The sequence below is a fragment of the Microcaecilia unicolor genome, chromosome 5 (assembly GCF_901765095.1).
Source record: "Microcaecilia unicolor chromosome 5, aMicUni1.1, whole genome shotgun sequence".
NCBI lineage: Eukaryota > Metazoa > Chordata > Amphibia > Gymnophiona > Siphonopidae > Microcaecilia > Microcaecilia unicolor.
Window position 1 is genome coordinate 53809974 of NC_044035.1, and position 14366 is coordinate 53824339.

Here is a 14366-nt window from a genome sequence, read left to right on the forward strand (position 1 = left end):
TTACCATTATAAAATAAGTGTAACATATCTGTTTATGCATCTTGAGCACCTTGGTCACAATCTTGACCTTCTATGGCTTTAGCTGGTTACATATGGGGTGAAAATACACCTCAATTAGTCGTCAACCCCCAGATTCTATATAGCATGGTTAGAGATCCGTGACAAAATCCAAGCAGATTCTATAACAACCCATGGAACTTAACAAGCTTAACAAGCTAATGAGCACTGATAGCAGCACTTAACAAGCAATAATGAGCACTAATTGGCACTAATTAGAATTTACACACACATCTTGCTAAGCGTATTCTGTAACGAAGTGCACTGGACTTGTAACACATGCAAGCAAAAGGGGGTGTGGTTATGGGTTGGGAAATAGGCGATTCGTGGGCGTTCTGTTATTTATGCACGTAGTTATAAAATATGGCCCAGTGCGCCTAAATCTAGGTGCTGGGATTTATGCCACATTTTCATTGGTGTAAATGAATGTGCGTAGTTTTAGGTGCTGAGATATCAACTAAGAATATTGTACATACTGCGCCTAAATCAAGGCACCACTTATAGAATATGCTTAGTCAGCACTGATTTCCACACTGATTTTTTTAGACACCATATATAGAATCTCCCCCTTTGGTGTTAATTCTATAAACAGGGCTGAAAAATTGGCACTGGAAAAATTTGGCATGGAGTACTATTCTATAAATAGTGCTGCGAGTAGATCATCATTTATAGATTAGCACGTGGTGTAGCTATGGGGGGCCACGGGGGCCTGGAGCACCCCAAATTGGCTCTGGGGCCCCAGGTTTGGCTGGCAGGGGTCCCCCACCTCTGCCAGCTAAAGCGTTTGTCCCATGCTGGTCTCACATTGCCTGGTGCTCTATCCTGTTTTCAGTTGCTGTGCACGCTTGTTTTAATGAAACTGAGCATGCTGGTAATCTAGTGGCCTCAGCAGGGGAAACATGTTCTTTCCTGCTTGGCCCACTGGGCTGCCGCTATTCCTTCCTGCCCCAGCACCACTGTATTTTAAAAATGGTGGCTGAGACTCCCTGTGGAAGTGTCAAGAGACCGTCAAGACCTGAGAGACTACCGCAGGAAGTCTCAGCTGCCATTTTGAAAACACGGTGGCACCAGCAGGCAGGGGAATAGTGGCAGCACAGTGGGCAGGAAAGAACATGCCCCCCCCCCCCCCACAGAGGCCACCAGATCACCAGAACTCTTCAGGTAGGACTGAGGCAGTGGGGGCATTGCCTGTGGTGGCAGGGGAGGCAGGGGGTGTCGGCCAGCAGCTGGGTGGGGGGCCCAGACCACCCTCAGTGCCCGGGGGCCCAGACCACCCTCAGCCTGCCCCTGATTTCCAGTGACTGGCATTTAATATTCAGTGCTGGTCAGTTGTATATAGAGGCCAAAGACAGGACTGCTATTTAGGTGATCTGATTTGGCTGCTACATTTAGCCGGTGAAGAGCTGAATAATCACGGCTAGCCGGTTATATCATCTGACATAGCCAGTTAGCCGCTAAGCACTAAGCGCTAATATTCAGCGGAGTTAACCAGCTATCTTGCACTGAATATTAGTGCTTAGATTTTTAAGTGCTATTTAACTGGCCAGGAGCCAATGAATATCAGCTGGGGTGAGTCCTTCAATGAAATGAAATTAAAAGATATGTAGGTAGAACAGTACTCAAATGCTCCTACTGAAATTGCCTCTATATATCTCAAATACATGTTGTAGACTGGACAGTGCTTTATTCGAGATCTGGATAAAGACAATTTAACCTCAAAGCTTGAGTTCCCTTTGGAATTAGTTTATGTTTCTGCAAATTGCAGGTTGGCATTTCTAGTCTGTCCTGATCATATTTCACATCTTTAAAGGAAATGTGCCACAGCTATAGTATATTACTGGAGTCGATGAGTCGGTCCTTCTGGGCTGGTGTTCTTTTCTTCTGGAAAAGATGCAGCAACATTAACCTTGCTGATCTCAGAAAGCCTGCCAAAGAGCACTTGTAGAGCAAAATATCTCTCTAGCACAAGGACAACAAATTCAAGACACTTATTTAAACAATTATGGCCAACTGAGTGGGAATTTCCTGGTGATTACTTGTCACAGAAGGTTTATTCTTTTCTCTGAACCGCTCAGGCATTTACACACACCACCCCCACACCCCCATTCATGCTCTGGGTCGCCGGTCTCACAGGCACAATTTACTTGTCTCCTTGTCTACAAAAAGAGTTCACCAAAAATAACTATATCATGTCTAATCCTTTTGACTTGTTCCTAGTGAGACACTCCCCTTGATTCTGTGTTCAAAGGCACGTGCAGATTTTTCATCATATTATGTTACAGCTTTATTGAACCATCAGTCAAGCCATAAACAATTGGAAGGTAATCAATAGAAATAAAACAAAATAAAACATGGAAAAGAAAATAAGATGATACCTTTTTTATTGGACATAACAATACATTTCTTGTAACTCTTTCTGCTCCTGGTTGAGATCTTCTGACTTGGCCAAGCCTGGCAATTCTGCAAAGATAGTGCTCATAGCCCATGAGTGGGGATGTTTTTTTTTGGGGGGGGGGAGGGAAGGAGGAATGCTAGGAGTCATGATCATTGCTAAAGTGTGACACTGATGGCTGAATTTACAACCCATGATGTAGCAGTCACATAGCCAAACCATTGATTTTGGAGGAGTCTGAGCCCAAAGTGTGTGTGTGTGGGGGGGGGGGAGGGACGACAAAATTTTTAGCTGCCCCCGCTCTCTGCCCCTACCCTGCTCTCCACACACACCCCCACACCCCCCACTGCGACTTCCAAATACCTGAGCTGGCTGGGTTCCCCAAGCCTCACCAGTGGAAAAGGTTCTCCAGCAGTGGCCTGGCAATCTATAACACTTTCCTTAGGCTGTCACCACTGACCCACACCCTGAATATGCTCAGTTTTCTCACATGCACAAAAACTAAGCATGCGCTGCAAGGCCAACCCAATACTGGCCTCCCCTCCATACATGCTCAGTATTCATGCATGTACAAAAACTGAGCCCACGTAAGGGAGAGGGCCGGCTTGGCAGCAGTCCAGTGCCACTAACTGCCAGGCTGCCACTGGAGGACATATTCCACTGGTAGGGCTTGGGGACCCCCACCAACCATAGCAAGTTTAGTGCTAAATATCTGTGTCTAACCGGCTATGTCAACCTATGTCGTGTGATATAGCTGGTTAGCGACTAGCCACTAACTGGGATATTCAGCAGGAAATAACTGGTTATCTCCCGCTGAATATCTGTGCTTAGATGCTTAAACCCTATTTAACTGGCCAGGAGCAGGTTCTGGTCAGTTAAATAATTTTGAATATAGGGGAAAAATTCTTTAAATATTGGGCCCAGTAATTTTATAAGACTGCCAAATTTGTGAGACAGACATGCACATAAGTTGCACCAATTTTAAAAGGGAAAGTATGAACATATGAACCTATGAGAAGAGACTTGAAAAAAACTATAAACCTAAATATGTATACCTTACAGAGATGAAGGACAGGGGAAATATATGACAAGTATTAATGCGCAAATGAATTTTTACCAAGGAAGGAGATACTATAAAACTAGAGGACATGAAATGAGTCAGCATGAAGATAAACTCTCTATCCCTGTCCCTTGATCAACATCTCCTTTCTTTTTTTTCTCTCCCCTCCTTGTGTTTAGCATCTCCCTTCTCCATCTCACCCTCTATTTCCTCCTCTCTTCCCTACGGTCAGCATTTCTCCTTTTCCATGTCCAGCAGTATCTTCCTTTCTCTTCTCTTTCTTATCCTATATAGTCTAGCATCACCCCTTTTCTTCTCTACGTTCCCTGCCTACATCTCCCTTGTTACAACTACTACTACTACTACGTACTACTAATCATTTCTATAGCACTACTAGACGTATGCAGCACTGTGTTCATTATATGCAGGTACTTTCTCTGTCCCTAGAGGGCTCACAATGTAAGTTTTTGTACCTGGGGCAATGGAGGGTTAAGTGATTTGTCCAAGGTGACAAGGAGCACCAATGGGATTTGAACCAGCTACCTCTGGTACTCTAACCAGTAGGCTACTCCTTCACTTGTGTAAATGCAGGTGCCTAGTTCACATAGTTGCCAGTAACCACAGGATTTCTGTTACAGTGCTGCTGAACATCATTGTTCGCATGGCCAAGAGAAAGATGCTGGACTGCAGAGCTAAGGCTGACTAGGAGCCAAGTGTTAAAGTGCCTGCACATAATACTGCAAATACTATTCTGTTTAATATGATAGATTATTTTGGTGTGTTATTTAGATTTTTTTTTATACATAATTCCCTTAAGTATATTTAGTGTACATATTGTCATCAGTAATAGAGGTACTGGGGGGAGACAGCTACTGCAGCTGCACAAGAGTGATACAGTTAAGGGGTCCTTCATTTACTGCTAGCATAGGTGCCTTCCCCCACCCCAAGAGTTTAAAAATTCCCCACCCCATTCCACACCACCCTAATCCCAGCCCATCCCACTTTGAACAGAACAGGTGACAGTATCGGTCCTTGTGGTACCCCACAGGTCAGTGCCCATGGTGGCGGTGAGTTGCTGCCAGACAATATGGATTGTTGCCTGTCTGATAGGATCTGAACCAAGCAAGTACTGTTCCATTGATACCTGTTTCTGTCAGTTGTGTTAGGATGATATCATGATCCACAGTGTCAAAAGCTGCTGAGAAATCTAGAAGTACTAACACCAAAGTGAATCCCCTGTCTCGGCTTCTTTGAAAATCATCTAGTAAGAATACGAGGACTGTTTCTGTTCCATAACTAGATTGACATGGATCTAGCCCGTTTCTCTCTTCTAGCCAATCAATAAGTTGAACACAGACTGTTCCCAAAGCCCCATCAGTGCTATTCTTCACCGCATTGCCTGCCCTGCGGCTGCTTTTCCCCTCACGTCGCGCATGCTCAAAACGAGTATGCGTGACCAGGGGCATAGCCAGACTTCGGCGGGAGGGGGGTCCAGATCCCGAGCTGAGGGGGCACATTTTAGCCCTCCCCCAGTGCTGCCGACCACCCTGCCACTTTTGACCCCCCCCCCCCGGCGCCACCGCCCCTCCGTTGTCCCTCCCGACGCTGCCAACCTTCCCCCGCCACTGCCAGATACCTTTGCTGGCAGGGGTCCACAACCCCCGCCAGCTGAAGTCCCCTTCAGCGCTGGTCTCCAAGTCCGGCGCTTTGCTGATCTGGATTCTGTTTCTGACATGAGTCCTGACATCCTGCATGTATGTGTGCTGAAGGGGACTTCAGCTGGTGGGGGTTGGGGACCCCCACCAGCAAAGGTACCTAATGGCGGTGGGGGGAGGGGGGTCGTATGTGGTGGGGGATGGGCGACGGCGGCGGGAGGGGTGAAAGCATTGGGGCCAGGGCTAAATCTGCAGGGGCCCATGCCCCCGTGGCCCCACCTAGCTACGCCCCTGTGTGTGACGTGAGGGGAAAAGCAGCCACAGGGCAGGCAATGTGGCGGAGAACAGTTCTGGAGAAAGGTTTCTGCTGGCATGGCTTGGGGACCCCCGCCAGCCAAACTAGAGTCTCTGAAGCCCTGTGTCTGTTCCTCCCCAGCCTCTAAGGGGGGGCCCGGTGCCAGAGTTTTCTCTCTCCTGCTCCTGTCGGGACGCGATCACCCGGGTCCCGTCAGGAGCAGAAGAGAGACAGACCCCAGTGCCAGTACCCCCTTGGATGCCAGGCTCAGGAGAATTTTGCCCCCTCCCCTCTCGGCGACCCTGAACACGTTAAAACTTCCTTAGTATCAAAGCTTCAGACATAATTCATAACTTACAGTAAACATTTGTCTGTCAAAGCAAGAAATGAACAAGTGGCAAGCGTTCGGCTTCTTTTCCCTCAATTTGTTTTTCAAGAGAACTTATATATCTGAGCTCTATGAGGAGGTTGAGACTTAATTGATATTCAGGTAACAGTCCCCCATGAAAGGCTGCATTAATTCTTTGCAGCTGCTTCTATCTGCAGTTGCTTGGAAGGGCTGCCAGACTCTAGAGCAGGGCTTTCCAAATCTATTCTGATGATCTCACAGCCAGTTGAAATTTCATCATATTTGCAAAGAATGTACATGAAATAAATCTGTATATAGTTGAGTTTCCAGTGTATGCAGATTTATCTCATTTACATATACTGTAGATATCCTGAAAACATGAATGGCTGTGGGGTCAGTGGTTAGGCCTGGATTTAAACATAACAAAGATAGGTAAGTGCTCAGGGTGCCAAATGTTCAGGGCACCTATATCCCAGGCCAAAAAAGAGCCTTCTCCCACTTACTTCAGGTCATCCACTGGTGCAGCTTCTTCAGAGAGGCATTACCATGACAACCTGGTTCAACACAGTCTCCAGGGGCCCACCTTGGTTCTCTGAGCTCCACAGGAAGATTATGCCCTCACTCTCCAATTCTGCTTGTGAGCACCAAAATCTTAAATCCAGCCCTTTCTATTACATTTCCAACCACCGCAGTGAGGTGTACTGGCCTGTAGTTTTCCACAGCTTCTTTGTCTCCATTTTTGTTCCATACCAGGGAACCTCTTCCATCGCTAATGATTTATTAAACAAACCTTTAAGAGGACCAGCCATAACCTCTTCAAGCTCCCTCAAGATTCTGCATTGGATCCCATTTGGCCCCATGGCTTTGTCCACTTTCAGTTTTTCAAGTTGATCAAAAATGCTTTCTTCTACGAATGGTGCAATATCTACTTCAGGCATCTTATTTTTAAATGCCGGCCACCATGAGATTTTTAATCCCGGACATTCAACACCAGGCCATACCTGGATACCAGCACTGAATATCCGGGAATAATGCAACCACACTTATCTGGGCACCAGTGACATTCAGATCAGCACCTGGATAACTACCAGATTAAATTTAAGAAAGCCTTTTTGTTGACCTTACTTAGGGGTCCTTTTACTAAGCTGCAGTAAAACGTGGCCTGTGGTAGTGTGTGCATATGTTTTTGGCGCGCCAGATGCATTTTTTACTGCATCTGGGAAAAGGCATTTTTTTAATGGGCCAGGAAATGGGCATGTGTTCAAATTAAAACTAGTGTGCACCTATTTAAAGCCTGATCCCTTAACGCCATCCATTGATCTAGTGGTAAGGGCTCATGCGCTACAGGTGCAGTAACCATTAAGCACATGCCAACTGCTGAATGATGGACATAAGTACATAAGTAATGCCATACTGGGAAAAGACCAAGGGTCCATCGAGCCCAGCATCTTGTCCACGACAGCGGCCAATCCAGGCCAAGGGCACCTGGCAAGCTTCCCAAACGTACAAACATTCTATACATGTTATTCCTGGGATTTTGGATTTTTCCAAGTCCGTTTAGTAGCGGTTTATGGACTTGTCCTTTAGGAAACCGTCCAACCCCTTTTTAAATTCTGCTAAGATAACCGCCTTCACCACATTTTCCGGCAATGAATTCCAGAGTTTAATTACACGTTGGGTGAAGAAAACTTTTCTCCGATTTGTTTTAAATTTACTACACTGTAGTTTAATCGCATGCCCCCTAGTCCTAGTATTTTTGGAAAGCGTGAACAGATGCTTCACATCCACCTGTTCCACTCCACTCATTATTTTATATACCTCTATCATGTCTCCCCTCAGCCGTCTCTTCTCCAAGCTGAATAGCCCTAGCCTCCTTAGTCTTTCTTCATAGGGAAGTCGTCCCATCCCCGCTATCATTTTAGTCGCCCTTCGCTGCACCTTTTCCAATTCTACTATATCTTTCTTGAGATGCGGCGACCAGAATTGAACACAATACTCAAGGTGCGGTCGCACCATGGAGCGATACAACGGCATTATAACATCCTCACACCTGTTTTCCATACCTTTCCTAATAATACCCAACATTCTATTCGCTTTCTTAGCTGCAGCAGCACACTGAGCAGAAGGTTTCAGTGTGTTATCGACGACGACACCCAGATCCCTTTCTTGGTCCGTAACTCCTAACGTGGAACCTTGCATGACGTAGCTATAATTTGGGTTCTTTTTTCCCACATGCATCACCTTGCACTTGCTCACATTAAACGTCATCTGCCATTTAGCCGCCCAGTCTCCTAGTCTCGTAAGGTCCTCTTTTAATTTTTCACAATCCTGTCGCGAGTTAACGACTTTGAATAACTTTGTGTCATCAGCAAATTTAATTACCTCGCTAGTTACTCCCATCTCTAAATCATTTATAAATATATTAAAAAGCAGCGGTCCTAGCACAGACCCCTGAGGAACCCCACTAACTACCCTTCTCCATTGTGAATACTGCCCATTTAACCCCACTCTCTGTTTCCTATCCTTCAACCAGTTTTTAATCCACAATAGGACATTTCCTCCTATCCCATGACCCTCCAATTTCCTCTGTAGCCTTTCATGAGGTACCTTGTCAAACGCCTTTTGAAAATCCAGATACACAATATCAACCGGCTCCCCTTTGTCCACATGTTTGTTTACTCCTTCAAAGAATTGAAGTAAATTGGTCAGGCAAGATTTCCCCACACAAAAGCCATGCTGACTCGGTCTCAGTAATCCATGTCCTCGGATGTGCTCTGTAATTTTGTTTTTAATAATAGCCTCTACCATTTTCCCCGGCACCGACGTCAGACTCACCGGTCTATAATTTCCCGGATCTCCCCTGGAGCCTTTTTAAAAAATGGGCGTTACATTGGCCACCCTCCAATCTTCCGGTACCACGCTCGATTTTAAGGGTAAGTTGCATATCACTAGCAGTAGCTCCGCAAGCTCATTTTTCAGTTCTATCAGTACTCTAGGATGAACACCATCCGGTCCAGGAGATTTGCTACTCTTCAGTTTGCCGAACTGCCCCATTATGTCCTCCAGGTTTACCGTGAAGTCAGTAAGTTTCTCCGACTCGTCCGCTTGAAATACCATTTCCGACACTGGTATCCCACGTGCCAAATCCGAAATTACTGCCGGGGGGCACGCTAGCCTGGCAGTCATCTTCTTTGGGCATGTGCTGCATGCACGTAGGCCCTACTGCAGCTTAGTAAAAGGGCCTTTTTATCTGGATCAAGGAGGTTTAATTGACAGGAGATGGCGGGAGCGTATTTGGCCCATTATCTGGCCTGAAGCCAGTAAGTGGAGCTTGCCACCATATTGAGTCATCCAAAACAATAGCAAATGCTTATTAGAAATAAGGACCGCCTATGCGTGGCTTGGTGTGAGCCAATAGTTTGCTTTGGTTTGAGTGTATCAAGATGGCGGCTATGGCTTCTGAACATGTTAATAGGAGGTTAGGGAAAGGACAATGCTTTGCATATGTGTATCATATAAATATGACTCTATGGTTACAACTAGATGGATTCTTCCTAGGAATACATGACAGTCTTGCACATTTTTATATGTTTGTATGACTTGATTCATTCATTTTCTTGAAATAAAATCAAAGATTATTTCCCCTTATACTTGCATACACATATGCAGTGTGTGGGTGTACTGGACACAAATGTCATTCTTATATGCAGCATGACAGAGATCAGTGAAAATAGCCACGGCGTCTAGCAACTCTTTCAAGGGCATACAAACCTATTTTGAATTCTGTGTGGGAGGATGTGTACAGTATGGTTAATGAAATGCAGAAAGAGAGATAAAGATGCAAGATCATTTTTCTTAATCTTATTTCATCTTCAAATATACAATTACATGAAAATCAGTTCTCAATTTAGCAATACCTCCTGTCACCAGAGTACATCAACATTCACTACTGTTTTGAATTTGTGTGCTAAAGGTACTTTTCACAGAGGCTCAAAGGAACGGAGTCTGGAGTTAATAGTGGAGGAGAAGGGTGCAGATAAGAGAGATTTACCCAGTTAACAGAGTTCCCGTGGAGGAGTGTAGGTAGAGAAAAGAGTGGAGAGGTACTGAGGAGCTGCACAGTGAATGCACTTGTAAGTCAATAAAAGGAGTTTGAACTGTATGTGGAAATGGATAGGGAGCCAATGAAGTGACTTGAGGAGAGAGCTAATATGAGCATAGTGACACTGGTAGAATATAAGTCATGCAGCAGAATTTTGAACAGATTGAAGGGGAGAGAGATGGCTTAGTGGGAGACCTGTGAGAAGCAAGTTGTAATAGTCTAAGTGAGAGGTGATAAGAGTGTGGATAAGAGTTCTGATAGTGTGCTCAGAAAGAAAAGGATGAATTTTGGTGATATTAGAGAAAGAAACAACAGGTTTTAGCAGTCTGTTGAATATGTGCTGAGAAAGAGAGAGAGAGAGAGAGAGAGAGAGGAGTCGAAGATGATCCCAAGGTTATGATTTGATAAGACAAGTAGAATGAGAGTGTCATCCACAGAGATACAGAATGGGGGAAGAGGAGAGGTTGTTTTAAGGGGAAAGATAAGAAGCTCAATCTTGGTCATGTTTAGTTTCAGATAGTGGTGAGACATCCAGGCAGCAATGTCAGACAGGCAGGCTGATACTTTGGCCTGGATTTTCGCTGACATTTCTGGTGTGGAGAGGTAGATTTTGGAGTCATCAGCATAACGGTGATATTGAAAACCATGGGATGAGATCAGAGTACCAAGGGAAGAAGTATGGATGGAGAAAGAAGAGGTCCCAGGACAGATCCATGAGGTACACCAGCTGATAGTGGGATAGAAGTGGAGGAGGATCCACTAGAGCATACACTAAAAGTATGATGGGAGAGAGAAGAAGAAAACCATGGGAGTAGCTTTGTAAAATCACTGCTACCCTGGGAAAATGTCTCCTGCAGGATCACCCCGCCTCCAGCATCACTTCCCCATAGCATTGCCTCCTCCTTACAGCATTATCCCCTCCCCTATGGAATTTCCTTGATAGCATCACCCCCCCCCCCCAATACAACCCGTCTTGATCCTCCACATGATGGGCAAGCACTTATAGTACCACATAGTACCTGTCCCCTGAGGCCCTAAGATAACCCACTGTAAAGGCAGAAGGGCCAAAGAGGCTCCCTCATCTTCTCCACAACCCCAATATTTTTTATCCTCCCTCAACCTGCTCCTTGGGCTTGTTGGGGTACCTAGGGTCTAGTGGGACAGGACCAATGCCCTCTCACTCTTGCACTGAAAATACCAGTTCTCAAATTGGCCTCCAAGACCTCTAGCAGTAATATCACTGTAGTACCACTAGGGGGTCAGATTTCCATATATGGATGATATTACTGCTAGAGGTATTGGTGACCATTTTGAGGGCCAGTATCATCACAGCAGGAGCGAATAAGTGGTGACATTGTTTGTGAGTGTGCTTGGTGGGGGGGGGGGGGTTGATGCCATGAGGGGGCCAAGGGAATCAGGTATTGAAGGGATCCATGGAGAGGGCAGACATGGGGGGTGCTTGGGGGGGGGGGAACATCGCTATTTACATCTGTCCCTTACTGCAGGCATTTAAATGTGCCTTGGGGCAGGTGTATATTCTTATATTTTCTTTTTCAGTACAGATGTGGATTCACTATGTGAAATGGGGAATGCACATCTGTATTGTATGCCCACTCAAGGCACTCTTTCTGCTCACCTTACCCATGCACCCTTGACATCTAGACATACTGTAGAAGGCATCTGCACTTGTGAATAAGCCCCTGTTCTGAGATGGTAGTTAAGCTTCTGGGCTGCTTAATTGCCACCATTTACACATGGAGATGTTTCTAAAATATGGGCCAAAGAGTCATAGTCAATATTTCTTTATAACATAGGTTTGAAATAGGCACCTACTTGGCCTTCACACATAGGCAACCTGTTACAATATTACCCTCCACAGGTGCTTCCAATTCTATTTCCACCATTAGAGTGTAAAACATCTATAGTGTCTTTGTCTAAATTGTGAGTATTTGTGCTTTTCAGCTGTTTCCCTTGGCTTATTTATTTATGTATTTGTTTGTTATGTTTGTACCCCACATTTCCCCACCTATTGCAGGCTATATACTTCATCTAGGCTTGCATTTGCTTTCTTCCTCTGTCCTGTGGCTCCAAGGTCTTCGCTTTCCTGCTTCTCCCCATGAACTTCTTCCATAGTAAACAAGAAGTGAGTGCATTACCCCGGAAGCAGCCAAACAGTGACATGTGGGCCTCAGTTAGGTCTTTGCGGAGATGTTCTTTTGGGTGAATGTTAGCAATTATGAACTTTTTAAAACAATGTTGATGAAGAAGCAGATAGTATATAATAAACCTTTTTGACATAAATGTAAAATAGATGGTTAACATGAAAAGTTTGCACTATAGTGGTAGGCTTCCAATAAAAGTACTCTATTAAAAATTCAATTATAAAAATCATACTCATTTCTAAGGAGGTTTTGAGGCCAATGATTGAGCAGTCTGGCTCTAAGGCAAAGAATCTCAACCTAGTCCTCGGAGCACACCCAGCTAGTCACATTTTCAGGATATCCACAATGAAAAGGCATGAGATAAATTTGCAGGCACTTCTTCCTTTGTATGCAAATCTATCTTACGCATCTTCATTGTGAATATCCTGAAAATCTTACTAGCTTGGTGCATCCCAAGAACTCATTTGAGAGCTACTTCTGTAAGATCTTTTCCTCCTATATAGCTCACCAAAGCTTGAAGTCTACTAATCATCAGCTTATTTTTTTGAGTCTTGAGCTGAATCCTTTTGGCAAAAGTACTGTATTAGCAATAAAACGTACACATTTAAGCATATTACAACTTGTCCAAAGACGATAAAATTGTGTGTGTATCACTACTGATCTCAATTTTTGCTTAATGTACTGTAATAGGAAGCACTCATCTCTAGAAAAAGCAAAATCACAGGCTCACAGCAGGTTTAACTGAATTCCCTTTGAGTGTTTACAGGTTTCCCAGTAGGAGATGTTTTAAACTAGCATTTGACTTTCAATAAAAGGAGATTGGGGTTAATTTCAGTTGACCGTGGTGTTCTTCACTGATTTATCAGCATTCCATGTTCCATGTTTTAATTACTCGAGTAACTTTTTCCTCTGGCTTAACGGTAATGCTGCATGCTGGTTCAGTTAACGTATTATATGTTTAACACTTCATAGGGGCAGCAGAAGAGTTTTTTGTTTGGGGGAGGGGGCAAACCCTGCCCCGAACCCCAGTTCCATCCCAGACTCCACCTTTGGTTCCACCCCCAAGATAATACTGCTGGAATTAATACCATTATTTATTCCTTTCAGCTTTCCCATTGTGCTCTCTCTTCATTCTTTTTCCAGGGCCACCTGTCTATTGCCCATTTATCTGTCCCACTGTCTTTCCTCCAAACCCACAATCCCATTCCCCATTGATCTGAATGAGCAATGGATCAATACACTTGTTAGAAAACTAAACAAATTGGATTAGGACAGATCAGTTCTACACAGACAATTGATGCTAGCCAAATACAGCGTCTCTTTCACACACACAGAGAACACAGATAAACTCCCATCAAGTATGGCACTTGTCTCACTCTTCCCCACCCATCCTATGAATTACTGCGCCATCTGTCTCTGTCTATCTCTCCCTTTCCCATCCAGTATTACACTTTCTCTCTCTCCCACCATCTAGCATTGCTCCTGTGCTTCTCTTCAACCCCCCTCCCCTCATCAAGTATTGTGAATCTTACTCTCTCAGTCTCTACCATCCCATCTGGTATTGCCACATTTTTCTCTCTCCCTCCCTCTGCCCAATAAAATACTGCCCTTCTCTCTTCCCTACCCTGCCTGCCACCATGCAGCATTTTTTTATTCCTTCCCTCCTGCTGCCATGTGCACTGCGCCTGTGGTAGTAAACAGATAGCAAAGACACATGGGACCATATACTGCTGCTTCCTCTACCAGCCCCACCTCCTCTCATATTAACTTCCTCTTTTGGAAGGTGTGAGACCAGTGGAGGAAGAAGCAGCACTCAGACAGCTGCAGTCCTGCACATCTTTACTATATATTCCCACGGTCTTGGGAAGGCAGTGGGTCTGGTGCCTATGATTTCGGGGGTGTCACTGAGGCAACGTTAAAAGCCCCTGGGTGCAAGGAGTCGTACTCTTTATTAAGGATGACACATGGTAGCTGGATTTAGAATCCATAATACAGGTTTTTGGAAGGAGATCTTTTGCCTGGCTCTCAGCCTCAGAACCACTGCTGCAAGGAACAGTGTGAAAGGATGGTATATTAAAATAGGGGAGAAAATCCTGTACATGTGAAAATGAGGGCTCAGGCACCATAATCCCAGTATTGGTTCTGACTGGGCTGGAAGAAAAGAATTACCGGGCCAAAAATAAATAATTAGAATGTTAGTATTTGATGGAGCTCAAGCTATTTAATTGAACTTGTAGCACAATTAATTGCCTGTGTGATTTTGCTTTGCAGACCTTTTGTTAAAAGAAAATATT